At 31.4% G+C, this 14580-nt stretch overlaps 1 long non-coding RNA gene across 1 annotated transcript; it reads right to left on the bottom strand.

The window, feature by feature from the left end:
* Nucleotides 1-11625: 11625 nt before the first annotated feature.
* LOC121231971 (uncharacterized) lies at nucleotides 11626-12684 on the bottom strand. The gene is made up of 2 exons (XR_005930199.1): nucleotides 12569-12684; nucleotides 11626-11961 (listed from the first exon to the last, which is right to left on the bottom strand). It is a non-coding gene; the product is annotated as an uncharacterized lncRNA (long non-coding RNA).
* Between the last annotated feature and the right edge of the window lie 1896 nt (nucleotides 12685-14580).

The following is a 14580-nucleotide window of genomic DNA, read 5'->3' on the forward strand; positions in this document are numbered from 1 at the left end:
AAAATAGACAATATAAATATATTTTATAATGTTAATAATTCAAAGGTAATATAAAGAGAGTTATTCGAAATACATAATATACAATAACTTAAAATATAAAATAATTTGAAAAAAATATATAGCAATTTTTAAAGAATTATAAATATATAAAAGAGCTTGAAATAAACTATATGTATACATATATATAATAGGTAAGGAATAAAGAAATAAATAATACATATAAAATAGATTAAAGTGACATATATACATAAAGTTAGTTAAAATAAATAATAAGAATTTGAATAAATAGTACATTAAAATAAGTTAGAATAGATGTAAATAAACAACATATAAAATGTTTGACATAACATATAAATGAAACATTAAAAAGGGTAATAAATGAATTAAATAGATTTAGGATATTTCCAAAAACAAATTACAATTCGGGGTATAAAAGTATAAATATTGGATAGTTAATTAGGGATCAAAACGAAAACCAAACAAGATCTGAGGGCCAAATTTAAAAAAAACAAAAGAAGATAGAAAATGGGGGTTAATTGAACGAGGTTGCGAAAGAGGAGGACTAAACGCATAAATTTCCCTTTTAGGGAAAGTGCACAGACCCCACCCTCCCAAACGACGTCATTTGGAATGATTTAAAAACAAAAAAAAAATTTCCTTCCTTTTCAATCTGTAGGTTCATCACTTAGTTTACAAAACCCCTCCTTCCAAAAAAAACAAAAATCACCCTTCCCTTCTCTTTCAGCCCATGTCCGGCCATGGGCTCCGGTTACCGGCCGTCATGCTGACCGCCGACCACCGGCGACGGCGCCACCGTACGCTGTGGTCGGAGAGTTCAAAACTTCCCCCGTTGAACCCCCTTTTCACGTAGACAAGATTTAGGACTTGAAAAACCAAAAACTAAACCCCAAACTTCTTAAAACCACAAAGATTCTTCAACCTTTGGCTTCCTCCGTCGAAGTTTTAACCGAATCTCTAGAGATCCGCCGGCTTTCGGACTAGAGAAGCGTATGCCCAGGGTACCAACGCCAAATACGGGTAAAAATCTTTCCTTTTTATATATTTGTATATAGATTCGAAATAAATACATAAAATAAATGATAAATATAGGAAATGAAAAAAAATGAAACCTTTTGAAAACGTTTCTTTGATTAATCTCTGTGTTCATAACCCTTTCTTTTTTATTTTTCTCTCTTTCAAAAGTCCCCCATTACATTCGATTCTTCCCCCCATACATGAGCAGTGCTTGGGGTTTTTATAACCCGATTACCAATGCTTTTATCTCTATTTTGTTTTTTTACATTATTTTTTCTTTGTTGTTGCGTCTACTTGTTGCAGGTGGTGGGCACAGTGGAGTAGGTGGGAGTGTCAGACGCGTGGGGCGTGGTGGCCAAGGCTGAGGCGTGCGAGTGGCGACCGGTCAGAGGCGTGCATGCGTGAAGGGAGGTGAAGCGGCGGCAGCTACAAAGCATGAGGCTAGGGTTTTTTTTGTTTGGCTGAAAACTAGTATAGTTTTGGGCCATTCGGGCCTCTAAGGTTTTTATCATTATTGGGCATTTGGATTGGGTCTGTTTTTGGGTTAATTTTGTTGTAATGGTCTGTTAATTCTTTATTGGTCTTGGTCTATTTGGGTTTTATGGTCTGGGCCCGGGCAAAATTTGGGTCTTACAATGGATTCTTGGTTCAAATTGGTATTTAAATTTGACTTTTTGGTCCAAATTAGTACTTATAGTAAATGACCTATTTGAATAATTTGAACTTGGCTTTGTATCAAATTGAATATTGAGATCAAGTTTATGTACCTAATTGGACAAAAAAAATGTTGACTAAAGCATTTATTTTTTAACGATTTTAGCACGATAGCTTGCATGACAATCTACATGTACTTAATATTGACATAACGGTATTTATCTTATATGCTATGTCAACAAATAATTTATAATTATAATTAGTATTTTAGATATTTAAGCATAACTGTTACAATTCAAATATAACATAATTCATTCAAAATAAAGTTCAAAAGAAAAATAATTGTATATTTAATATAAATATTACAAAAAAATACATATTGAATTAAAAATGAGAGTTAAAAACGTAATTTTGACTCCAAAAATATTTTTTAAGCTAAAGAAATTATAAATTACAGCTTTTTTGTTTGTGTTTGTGTTTGTGTTTGTGTTTGAAATGTACTTTTTATTTTCAAAAATTATCTGATTAGCATTATTTATAACTCTAAAGAAAAAACATTGAAATAAAAAAAATGTTTTTCAAAAGCAACTATAAAAATACTATTAATGACATGAAAAATGCTTGAGTTCAAAAATTATCCCAAAGAGCTTGAGAAGGAAAGGGTGTATTAGAAGAAAAGGTCAAGCATTTTTTATATTAATTTTTTGGCATAAAGATAAATTTAGTCCCTGACGTTTATTTATTTATTATCACTTTGATCCCTAATTTTTAAATTTTAGGTAAATTGCTTTCTTTTTGTTAGAGAATGCCTCTTATTTTAACTAAAATTTGTTTTGACTTTTCTTCTCCTTGTTAAATTTTGTTTTTAGTTTCCTACTTAAACTCTAATTAATCTAGAGTTGTTATAGTCATATATGCTACGAATTTCAGCATATAAATAAGCCTTAGTTACTCTAGGTTTTACACAACAAAAATATTTAGATTGAGAGATTTTATTGTTTGTTTCGATAGGTTTTTCTTGTGGGACTTCGGGTTTTTCTTTTAATTCTCTCCATATTTTGTACTCTCCTTTATTACAGTGAAATTTTCTTTTGCCCGTGGTTTTTTATCCTCTTTTGAGGAGTTTTAAAGAAAAATGAAAATTTTAAAGAAAGTAAAATGTTGTCGCATAGCTTTTAAATTAAAAACTAAAAATAAAGTAAAACCGAAAAAAAGAAGAAGAGAGTGAACGTTAACTTCTGTACAAGTTTTGAAAACCTCAAACCAAAGATTTTTACAACACCCTTTTTTACAATATTCATTTTTTTTAAATTTTCATTTTAAATTATATCACATAAAATTTGACATCTCATTTAACAATTAACTTAACAATTTTAGTAATGGAAGGAACTTACTGATATAACACCAATAGTTTAAAGATAAAATTGGAATATTTTAAAGTTTGAGGACCAAATTAAAATAAAGGTAATGATTTAGGGAACTTTTGTGCAATTAACTCTAATAACAACTAAAAAATCATATAAATTTATAATAAATTTTACAAAGAGAATGATATGAAGATATTTTTCTTCTAATTTATAGACATCCATACATTGCATAAATTTTTTTGTTCAATTACATTGCGAAAGGTTGCTCGTTGCGATTAGTTGACATGTTTATGGTAATTTGTTGCACCAGTCCCTGACTAATTCTTCTCATTTTCTGTGTTAGCATTATCTTTTGCATTGCTTTTATAATATCTAACGGCTTTAGCGACCTCTTCCTTTAAATTTGGGTATGATGCCGCACCACCTAGGTTTACTAATCCCTCCTTTGCCATTTTCAACAAGCCACTAGCAACTTCAGTAGCAATTTCGTCTTCAGATTCTGGGGAAGCTGCAACCTCATCAGTATCTACATCAGCTAAGGCAGAAGTTGGCCCTTCCACATTCTCGGAATCATCTCCAACAGAGCTTTTAAACTTTTCAACGAGTTTATCCACCCTCGACACAAAGTTAGGGTCTGTTATTATTTTGTTCAAATCTTGCCCTTGTATTCCAGCATCTTGCAATTTCGAAATAATGCTGGTCATAGCTAGAGCCCCAAATATCCCTACGGCTTCTGGGGATGCTGCCTCATTCTCATTTTGTCCTACTACGTATTGGATTGAGAGCACCAAAGCCAATGAGAATGCAACGAAAGAAACCTTCGCCATCTTTTTTATTTTTTAAAAAGGTTAAAACAAAAAAGTAGGATATAATTTTATTGATGCATAGGGATGGAAATGAGACGAAATTTAAAGAGTTTAAAATGAGATATTTTTGCCGAATTTAGGTGCCCGTTGATTGGTCCGTGCTTAATAGCCATACACGAATAAAATACATATAATTTCTCTCCACATTTTTAGAAGTCGTGTTTTTCACTATTATTCTTGTTTTTCTTTGTTACTCGAACCTTTTCGGTATCCTGCCCTATGCCGAATAAAGGAAGCGACAAAAATAATCCACTTCAGCAATATCCCTAGAAGAGAGCATTGCTATCATAAAATTGGTACATATAGATCTTTATATCTGTGTGTCAATCTACATGTACTTCATGCTGACATAGCAATATTTGTCTTATACGCCACGTCAACAAATAAATAAATAAATTTTATTTAAAAAAAACAAAAAGTTTGTAAAAGTTCAAAAAGAATTAGCATGAAATACACGTTGATTGCCATGTAGGCTACCATGTTTAAAAATTTAATGTTTCTATCTTTACCCTTTCTCTTTGCATTAACAATACGTATAAATTTGTAGATGATTGTTTTGCATTGCATGAGATAAGTTTTTTATAAACTTTGTGTAGGAGACAATGGTGTATGCTTCCATATGTTCATTCTTTACCCATGAATATTCTATTTGTGGTTCTTTGAATCGTGTGAGAAACACTAATATACACTTATGATGTAGGAACTATCATGTGCTTCATTACAATTATGCTTGCAATGTTCGAGAAATCAATTATCATGCTAAACTGCCCTGCCAAAGGTCACATAAATTTAATTTAATGCAATTAAATTGTTAGATTCTTAATTTTAAAAAAGGGTATATCTCAAAATTACACATAAATTTTGAATGTGTGCAATTTCATATATGACATTTTTATTTGACTCAATTTTTATCAACTAATATCATTATTTAAATAACACTATTTTTACATTTTAGGATAAGCAATTTCAGAATATTAGAAAAATAAAGGTGGTCCTTGTTAACAGTTTTACCTTCCTCTTTATAGCTAAGTCTCACCTTCATTCCTTTTGTGAGTCGTTTTTCGACGTAGGAGTGCATGGTCTTCTCTTGATTGTTTGAGATGTCCTTATTTGTCAAATCAAGTTTTTAGGACCATGCATTCATGGGCAAAGTCATAATTTTTTTTGAAGAGTCGAATTTGAATTATAAATTTTTGAATGAGTTAAAAATATAATTTCGTCATTGTATTAATGTAAAATTTTACAATTTTAAGGAATTAAACTATAAACATTTTGTGTTTGGAAATGGCATAATTTAATTTTAAATTTTAGGAAGAGCCCATATATAAATCTATCATTAAATTAATTTAAAAATTTGTAAATACTCAAGAGATTAGAAGGGAATTTTTTTTATTTTTTTCGAGTCGAGGCCACCTATATGCCCCTTTAGATTCAACCCTGCATGCATTTCTTAGCTAGAGCGCCTTTATATGACCAGACTATGCCCAAAAACTTTGCAGTCATTGATTTAGATGTTAATTTCTAATGCTTATTTTGTAGGTCGAGATAACAAATTTTATATATACAGGATGGGTTGTAGTTAAAGGTTTCCAAGTAGAATAAAGCTTACTCAAAAAGGTGTTAAATTCAATTCTCCTTCAAAGCAATTTGATTATAACCGTTTTGCTCATACTTTTATGCAACAATAACTGAATTTGCTAAGAGAATTTAATTAAAGGGATTCGATTAACGACTTCAGTCAAAAATCAGTCTCTAAGAGTTTGATATCTTACTCATTTTTGCATCAATCACATTCCCCATTGCATTCAATAGAGTCTCTTTAAACGATCATTTTCCGGTTCATCCTCTCTTAATCGAACCTTTCCGGTATCCCGCCCTACGCTGAATAAAGGAAGCGACAAGGACAATTCACTTCAGCGATATCTCTAGAAGAGAGCATTGTTATCATAAGATTGGTACATACAGATCTTTATACGTTAATAAATTAAGAATTTTTTTAACGTTGTAAATAATATATATCGATTAAATTGCATACTTATTTTTATTCAATTACATTGCGTAAGGTTGCTCGTTGCGATTAGTTTACATGTTTATGGTAATTTGCTGCATCATTCCTCACTAATTCTTCTCATTTTCTGTGTTAGCATTATCTTTTGCATTGCTTTTATAATATCTAACGGCTTTAGCGACCTCTTCCTTTAAATTTGGGTATGATGCCGCACCACCTAGGTCTACTAATCCCTCCTTTGCCATTTTCAACAAGCCACTAGCAACTTCAGTAGCAATTTCATCTTCAGATTCTGGGGAAGCTGCAACCTCATCAGTATCTACATCAGCTAAGGCAGAAGTTGGCCCTTCCACATTCTCGGAATCATCTCCAACAGAGCTTTTAAACTTTTCAACGAGTGTATCCACCCTCGACACAAAGTTAGGGTCTGTTATTATTTTGTTCAAATCTTGCCCTTGTATTCCAGCATCTTGCAATTTCGAAATAATGCTGGTCATAGCTAGAGCCCCAAATATCCCTACGGCTTCTGGGGATGCTGCCTCATTCTCATTTTGTCCTACTACGTATTGGATTGAGAGCACCAAAGCCAATGAGAATGCAACGAACAAAACCTTCGCCATCGATGCATATGGATGGAAATGAGACGAAATTTAAAGAGTTTAAAATGAGATATTTTTGCCGTATTTAGGGGCCCGTTGATTGGTCCAATGCTTAATAGCCGTACACAATTAAAATACATCTAATTTCTCTCCACATTTTTAAAAATCCGTGTTTTCCACTATTATTCTTGGTTTTAATTTACTTCTCTTTGTTTTACTCGATAAAAAAAGAAGTTATAAATTGTATACTTATTTTAAGCATTTGTAGGATACAATTTTTTAACAATTTTTCCTTTAATATTTTAAATAGTAAATATTTCATATATCTCAAGAGTGATAGTTATCGATTTTCAAAGTGATTCTAATATTTCCATACTTGTATTATTAGAATATACAAGGCAACATAGAAATTTAATTTAGCAAAAAAAAAAAGACATTTGAGAGATTATTAATACATATTGTGAAATAAAAAAATCAGCACCAATATTAAAAAAAATAACTTTCTTGTTTTGGATTCAATCTCGAAAGGAAAATTTATACGTGAACTTTGTTTAAATGTATAATTTGATACATGAATTTGAATTTGGTACAATTATACACATGAAACTTGAATTGTGAGACTAATTTGCCTATTTTTTTTATTAGAGGAGCAAATGAAATTTGGCTCCTAGTATAGGGGCCTCTATAGTACTTTTATAGATTTATACTATTCATTTCATTCTCAAACTAGCCGAACTGGCCGTGTTAAATTTTTTTATATAATTCTTAAAAAATATATATATAATACATCAATAACACTAAAAATATTAAAATAAATATTTCCCAACAAATTGAAAATAAATTAAAAAAATAATATATATAGTTATATACTTAAATAACACTAAGATAGGTGCAACTTAACAAGCAAATACCTATAAAATAGTAACAAAATTAACAATAAAATAGGAGTTATACAATAACAACAAAATAGTAGCAACATAATAGTGAAATGGTAGCAAAATAGTAAAACAAAAGAAGAAAATAGCAACAAAATAGAAAAAAAAAAGCAAGAAAAAGTAATAAAAAATAACAGTTTTTTTTCATATTCAGGAAGGGCTCGGGCCAAAAAATCTTACCTGATACCCAGCCCGTTTTCTAAACAGATCTTTTTTTTTTTGCCCAACCCCACTTTTCAGGCAGCCTAACCCGACACATAGACAGGTCTACTTTGACCTTCAACCTTGAAATTTAGTTAAATTACTCTTTTATCTCAATAAATTGTTAAAATCTTAATGCCATTGAAATGACCGCTTACATAGCAATCTGCATACTTTATTGTCAATATGGATAATTTCTCTAAATTTTTTCATTAATTTTTTTTAAAAATCTGTTCAACTTTTATTTTATTTTATTTTATTTTATTTTATTTTGAATATTGATGAAGTATACATGAATAATCAATTGCTCACATTGCTCAAGCATTTGTTTAATTAAGATTAATTTTATAGATAATCGATTGCACCTAATAGAAAAACGAGATCAGTGACGATGAAAACTCCACTTATTCTTTCGGAATTATTCTACCAATCCTAAAATAATCATTACATGCTTTCATGATTTCTTTTTGACATAAAGATATATAAATTACCAATAAATAACTTTTAATAATTACAAGTTAAATACGATACCGATAAATATTGGTTGCAATAATAACACATATTATATTTTTAACGAGAGAACGTGAATTTAAATCTTTAAAATTATATTATTAAAAAGGACAATAATGAACTCCGAATATAAACCACTTTCTAAGGACAATAATGAACTCCGGAGCTTCCTGATATTGGCTCGCATGAGCTTCCCAAATATGGCTCTTATAAGCTTCCCGACTAATGGCTCTCTTGATCTTCCCGTTATATAGTTCTTGTGAGCTTCTCGATTAATGCTCTCTTGAGCTTCTCGTTTATGTGCTCTTATGAGTATTCCCGAATATGAATTGACGAATTACAATTTTGTACACTTAGTGTGTAGTACCCGTATATCCATCGATATTTTAAATGATTCAATAGACAAAGTTATGATATGTGACAATTTGAGTTCAAGACGATTTTCTACGAAAATATATGCTTGAAATACATGGACATAATTGTACTTATTACAAGGACACATGATGAGAAAAGTGTATGAATTTGGAAATTTGATTATTTGTGAGGTCATACATGTTTCTTGATATTTATATGAAATACATTACTAACATGACTAACATGATTGTTGAGGATATGTGTTTAGGCTTTTGCCCAAGTTGTTTGGAATAAGTTTTGTATGCTTACCATATATGTGAAATAATGGTAAGTTAAATTCCATGTTATACGAACTTACTAAGCATTAAATGCTTACTCTGTTTTATTTCTTCTGTTTTATAGTAATTCGGTAGCTCATTGGATTGGAAGGTTGGCGGAGATATCTCACACTATCCATCAACCCATTTTAGTACATATACAAAATTACTTTTGGTTATAATGGCATGTATAGGGTAATTTGGCCAATATTGACTTATAAGTATTTTGTTGTAAATAGCTTTTGAAATGGCTTGAGTTAGACATATTTTGATATGTATATATGTGTGGCTTTATTATGTTTGTTTTGTTTGATTGAGTTGAGTTTGTATGTATAATATAAGTAAGCATACATGTAATTTTGGTCAAATATGTAAGTTTTGAATTATGAAATGATATTACATGCACAAAAGCTTGAATTTGGTTTGGTTGAATGTCTTATTATAGTCTATTGATGTCCAAAAATGTTTGGTTAGGTTGATGCCAAGTTTGGGTGAGAAATGTGACCTTGGAAATGACCTATTTTTGTCCACACGGGCAGACACTGGTGTGTGTCTCAGCCGTGTGTGACATACGGCCTAGCACATGGGCGTGTGGCTTGGCTATGTGTCCTTTGCAACTTTATAATTTCAAAATAGAATGCTCAAAATTTCTCACATGGCCTGGCACACAGGCATGTGGCTTGGCCGTGTGACCCCTACACCTTATTTATACAAGTCAGTATGCTCGCACAGCACACCGGCGTGTGGCTTGGCTGCGTGACCCAAGTCAGTAAGCTCCCAAAATTTGAATACGAGCTGGGACACGGGTCGTGTGTCCCTATTTTGAATGTCCACACGGCCTGAGATACAGGACTGTCTCTTGACCGTGTATGAGACATATAGCCCTGGGACCGCAGGAAAGTACCTGCTTGACTTAATTGCTTGCATGGGGGAGAGATCCTTACATGTCAAGAAAAAGATCAAGTGCCGACCACACGGGCGTGTGTCCCCTACACTTTGGAAAAATTTGTAAATTTTGCGAAAATTTCTTTGAGTACCCGGTTTAGTCCCGACTTGTTTCTATTGCATATTTTGGGTCTCGAGGGCTCATATAAGGGACAATATGATTGAATATGATAGATTTCTGATATAAATGTTAAATGGTATGAAATATATGTATTTGATCTATAAATTTCGATAATGCTTTGTAACCCTGTTTCGGCAACGGATATGGGTTAGAGGTGTTACATTCATAGATGAGTTTTACATATTTAAACATTGATAATTAATGTATTGAAAAGCGATGAATGAAAAAATATCGATACAATACGAAATTTATGTATTGACGTTGAAAAAAAATTAATAATGCATTAAAATTAAAGCTACAATTGAATTATCTAATTTTATATTAAACAAAGGATGTAAAATTTAAATTATAAGGGCTTGACGTGATTGCAAATATGATTTCTTTTTGTTTATATCTTGTGGTATTATAACATTTATTTTTAATTATCCTAAATTCAAGGTGAAAGGTATGATTTAATGCTTTTCCTAATTAGTGTATCAAATTCAGCAATGATTTTTCTAAAAATATTGGCCAAAAAACTTTATAGGGTAAAAATTTATGAAAATTAAATCTTACAATTTTTAGAAAGAAAATTTTAGCTTTGTAATCGTGATTAATGTTACTATTTTTTCCAATTGTTCCCCTTGTACTCCGCCTTCTTGCAATTCAACAATAAAGCCGGACATAGCTGAAGCCGAAAATTCCTTCATGGATTCTGGGGATGCTGCAACCTTATCAGCTAAGGCAGAAGTTGTCCCGTCCACACTCCCGGAATCATCTCCAACAGAGCTTTTAAACTTTTCATTGAGTTTAGCCATCCTCGACTTAAAGGTAGGGTTTGCTATTATTTTGTTGAATTGATCCCCAAATTGTTCTGGGGATGTGTGCGAAGTCCCAAGTTCAAGCTTTACTTGGGCAAATTTTGGTATTTTTATAAATAAAGCCTTAACCTTGTGCAAAGGGCTTAAGTTTAATTGTTGGTAAGTTTATATCAGAATGGACTTACTAGTCTAGTGGTTAAGTGGAATGTTAGAGTGTTAGAGGGGTTATCAGAAAATAATCTGATTCTTTTTTTGTTGCAAAAAAATAATAATAACATTAGAGTTTCAGTTTTCTCTCCAATTACCCAAACTTTTTCTGACGTTTTCTTTTTTTCTTTTTTTTCTCTCCTCTGTTGATTCTTTCCCCTAGTTGCTACCAAAATTTCCATTAATTTTCCCTTCCGTTTCTTTCTTTTTTTTCCAATTGATTCGGTTGTTCATCGTTGGTTGCGCGTGTACGGTAAGTAACGGTTTTGTCTATTGTTAATTGTTCTTGGTTAATCTTTAAAAGGGGATTCCTTTTTAGTGTTTAGGAGTTAATCAAGGGGCTAGTGGTTTTGAATCGACGTTGTGATTGTGCGAAGTCGTGGTTACTTAAGCAAGGTAAGGGTTTTGTTAGGTTTTTAGTCGAGTTCTTTCCGAAATTGGTTCATTAAAAACAATTTAAGTGATTAATCTGGAGATATGTTGGTTGATTTTTAGGTTCTGGAGGCTTAGGAGTGCTTACATAGCAATCTACATACTTAATCCTTAATATGGATAATTTCTCTAATTATTTTCATTAACCCTTTTTTTAATTTGTGAAAAAATTATTTTATTTTATTTTGAATATTGATGAAGAGTACATGGATAATCAATTGCTCAAGCATTTGTTTAATTAAAATTAATTTTATACATCATCGATTGCACCTAATAGAGAAAAGAGATCAGTGATGATGAAAACTCCACTTATTTTTTCGGAATTATTCTACCAATCCTAAAATAGTCATTACATGCTTTCATGATGTCTTTTTGACATAAAGATCTATATATTACACTGATAAATATTAGATGCAATAATAACACGTATTATATTTTTAATGAGAAAACGTGAATTTAAAACTTTAAAATTATATTATTAAAAAGGACAACAATAAATTCCAAATATGAACGACTTTCTAAGGACTTCGTTGAAAACCAGGGCCTCGCTTTGAATCACTGGGCGGCACAAATGCTGAAGTTGTTGAACTTGGCGGCGCATCTAGATTAACTGAAACAGGTAAATGATGTAAAAATGATATTGATTAAATTTGTAAACGTTTTTTTTTTTAATTTTTAAGTTGAAAAGATGGCATCAGATTTAAATAGTATAATGATAAATTTAATTTTTAATGTCGACTATTTTTACTAAATTTGGTTTCAAAAAAAGAGTCAAATATATTTTTAATGTAAATACTGATCAAAGTATTTATTTTTTAATGATGTTGGCGTGACAGCCTACGTGTCAAGTTAAGGCTACATGTATTTCATGTTAACATGATAATATTTGTCTTATATGACATATTAACAAATAATTACAAATGTTACATTTTTAAAAAAAAGTTTATAAAAGTTAAAAATGAATTAACATGAAATACACGTCAATTGCATGCAGGACACCATGTTTAAAATTTAATGTTTCTAATGGTATTTTCATTTAAAAAATAATAAGTCGACTCTTTTTGAAATGTTGATGATTAAATACGACTCTTTTTAAAATCTTGAGAGCCAATTTTTGCTAAAGAAAATGAGGGCTAAATTGACAAAAGATGTAAACTTTAATGACTAAATTTATTTTTATTTCAAATAAAGAGAAAAACTAAAATTGATTACATTACCTATGCTGCTTTCGAAGACTCCTCCATGAGAGAAGAAAAGTAACAAAGCTGAGAGGAAGCAAGAAATGAGGAGAGGGAATGAAGGCTTGATAATTCCCATAATTTGGTTTTGATATGAAGAATGACAAACATGGTATGTATAAATAGTATGCCAATTACTCCTTTCTCTCATCAACCCATTCTTTGGTTTATTGAATGAAATTAATTTCAATTGGAAAAAAAATAGCAGAAGTAGGTATGCAGATTGACTTTTATATTCGTAATATGGGTCCAAGTTGTATTCTAAAAGGGTTTACATTTTTGGTATAATGATAAATTTAATTCATAAAATTTATATTTCTTTTCAATTTGACCCTCATTATTTTTAATTAATTTTAATTTTAACTCTTTTCAAAAAATTAAAATATTATTTTTTTTAATAAAAATACTGACTAAACAGCCACATGAAAATGTGGGTATATTTTATGCTAATTATGATGGGAGGGAATGAAGGTGTCATCATTCCAATATTTTGCTTTTTCTCCCGATTCTCAAACCAACAACAAAATTTATCATTTTTGGCATTTTTACTACGGTTTTTGTTATATGAATGAGAGTCATGCTACTATGCGAATTTGTCAATTTTCTACCAACCCATTGTTTGGGTTACTATGCGAATTTGTCAATTTTCTACCAACCCATTTTTTGGGTTACTATGCGAATTTGTCATTTTCCATTTTCAACAAGCCACTGGGAACTTCAGTAGCAATTTCTTCTTCCGATTTTGGGGAAGCTGCAACCTCATCAGCTAAGGCCGAGATCATCCCATCCACACTCTCGGAATCATCTCCAAGAGCTTTTAAACTTTTCATTGAGTGTTTCCACCCTCGACACAAAGTTAGGGTCTGTTATTGTTTTTTTCAAACGCTCCCCTTGTATTCCGTCATCCTGCAATTTCGAAATAATGCCACCCAAATACCCCTGCGGCTTCTGGGGATGCTGCCTCATCCATAGCCTTCTCGTTTTGTCCTATACTACGAAAAATACACATAATCCAACCTATTTGGCCAATTAAAATTACACATAATCCAATTTGTTGTTGTTTATTGAATTTCTTGTTTAACAAATTGTTTTGTTTTGGCGTACGTTGAGAAAAATTGGTAGCCTTTATAAATATAGACATCCATACATTGCATAATGTTTTTTTTTTTTGTTCAATTACATGGCGTAAGGTTGCTGGTTGCGATTAGTTTACATGTATAAGGTAATTTGTTGCATCATTCCCTCACTAATTCTTCTTTTCTGTGTTACCATTGCTTTTATCATATTGAACTGCTTTAGCCATCTCTTTCAGGTCTACTAATCCATCCTTTCCCATTTTCCTCGACAAGCCACTGGCAATTTCAGTAGCAATTTCTACTTTCGATTCTGGGGAAGCTGCAACCTCATCAGCTAAGGCAGAAGTTGTTCCATCCACACTCCCTGAATCATCTCCCACAGAGCTTTTAAACCTTTCAACCAGTTTAGCCACCCCCGACTGAAACTTAGGGTCTGTTACTATATTTTTCAATTGTTCCCCTTGTACTCCGCCTTCATGCAATGCAACAATAAAGCCGGACATAACGAGTTCTGGGGATGCCGCCTCATCCTCCTTTTGTCCTACTACAAATTGGATTGAGAGCAACAATGCCAATGAGAATACAACCAAAGAAACCTTCGCCATGTTTTTTTTATTTTTTAAAAAGGTTAAGCAAAAAAGTAAGATATATTTTTATAGATGGAAATAAGATCAATTTTAAAGAGTTTAAAATGAGATCTTTTTGCCGAATTTAGGGGTCGTTCACTGGTCTGGTGCTTAATAGCCATACACCATTAACAGCCGAAGTATGTAATTTTTCTTGATTTTGACTCTTTTCTCTTTCTTCCCCCTTTTATTGTTTCCCAAAATAGGGTTTATTTTAATCAATTTTCAATGTTCTTCAGATGGGAAGAAATGGGCCTTCAATTATTTTTAATAACTAAATTAATGGTAA

This window comes from Gossypium hirsutum, chromosome A01 (assembly GCF_007990345.1).
Source record: "Gossypium hirsutum isolate 1008001.06 chromosome A01, Gossypium_hirsutum_v2.1, whole genome shotgun sequence".
NCBI lineage: Eukaryota > Viridiplantae > Streptophyta > Magnoliopsida > Malvales > Malvaceae > Gossypium > Gossypium hirsutum.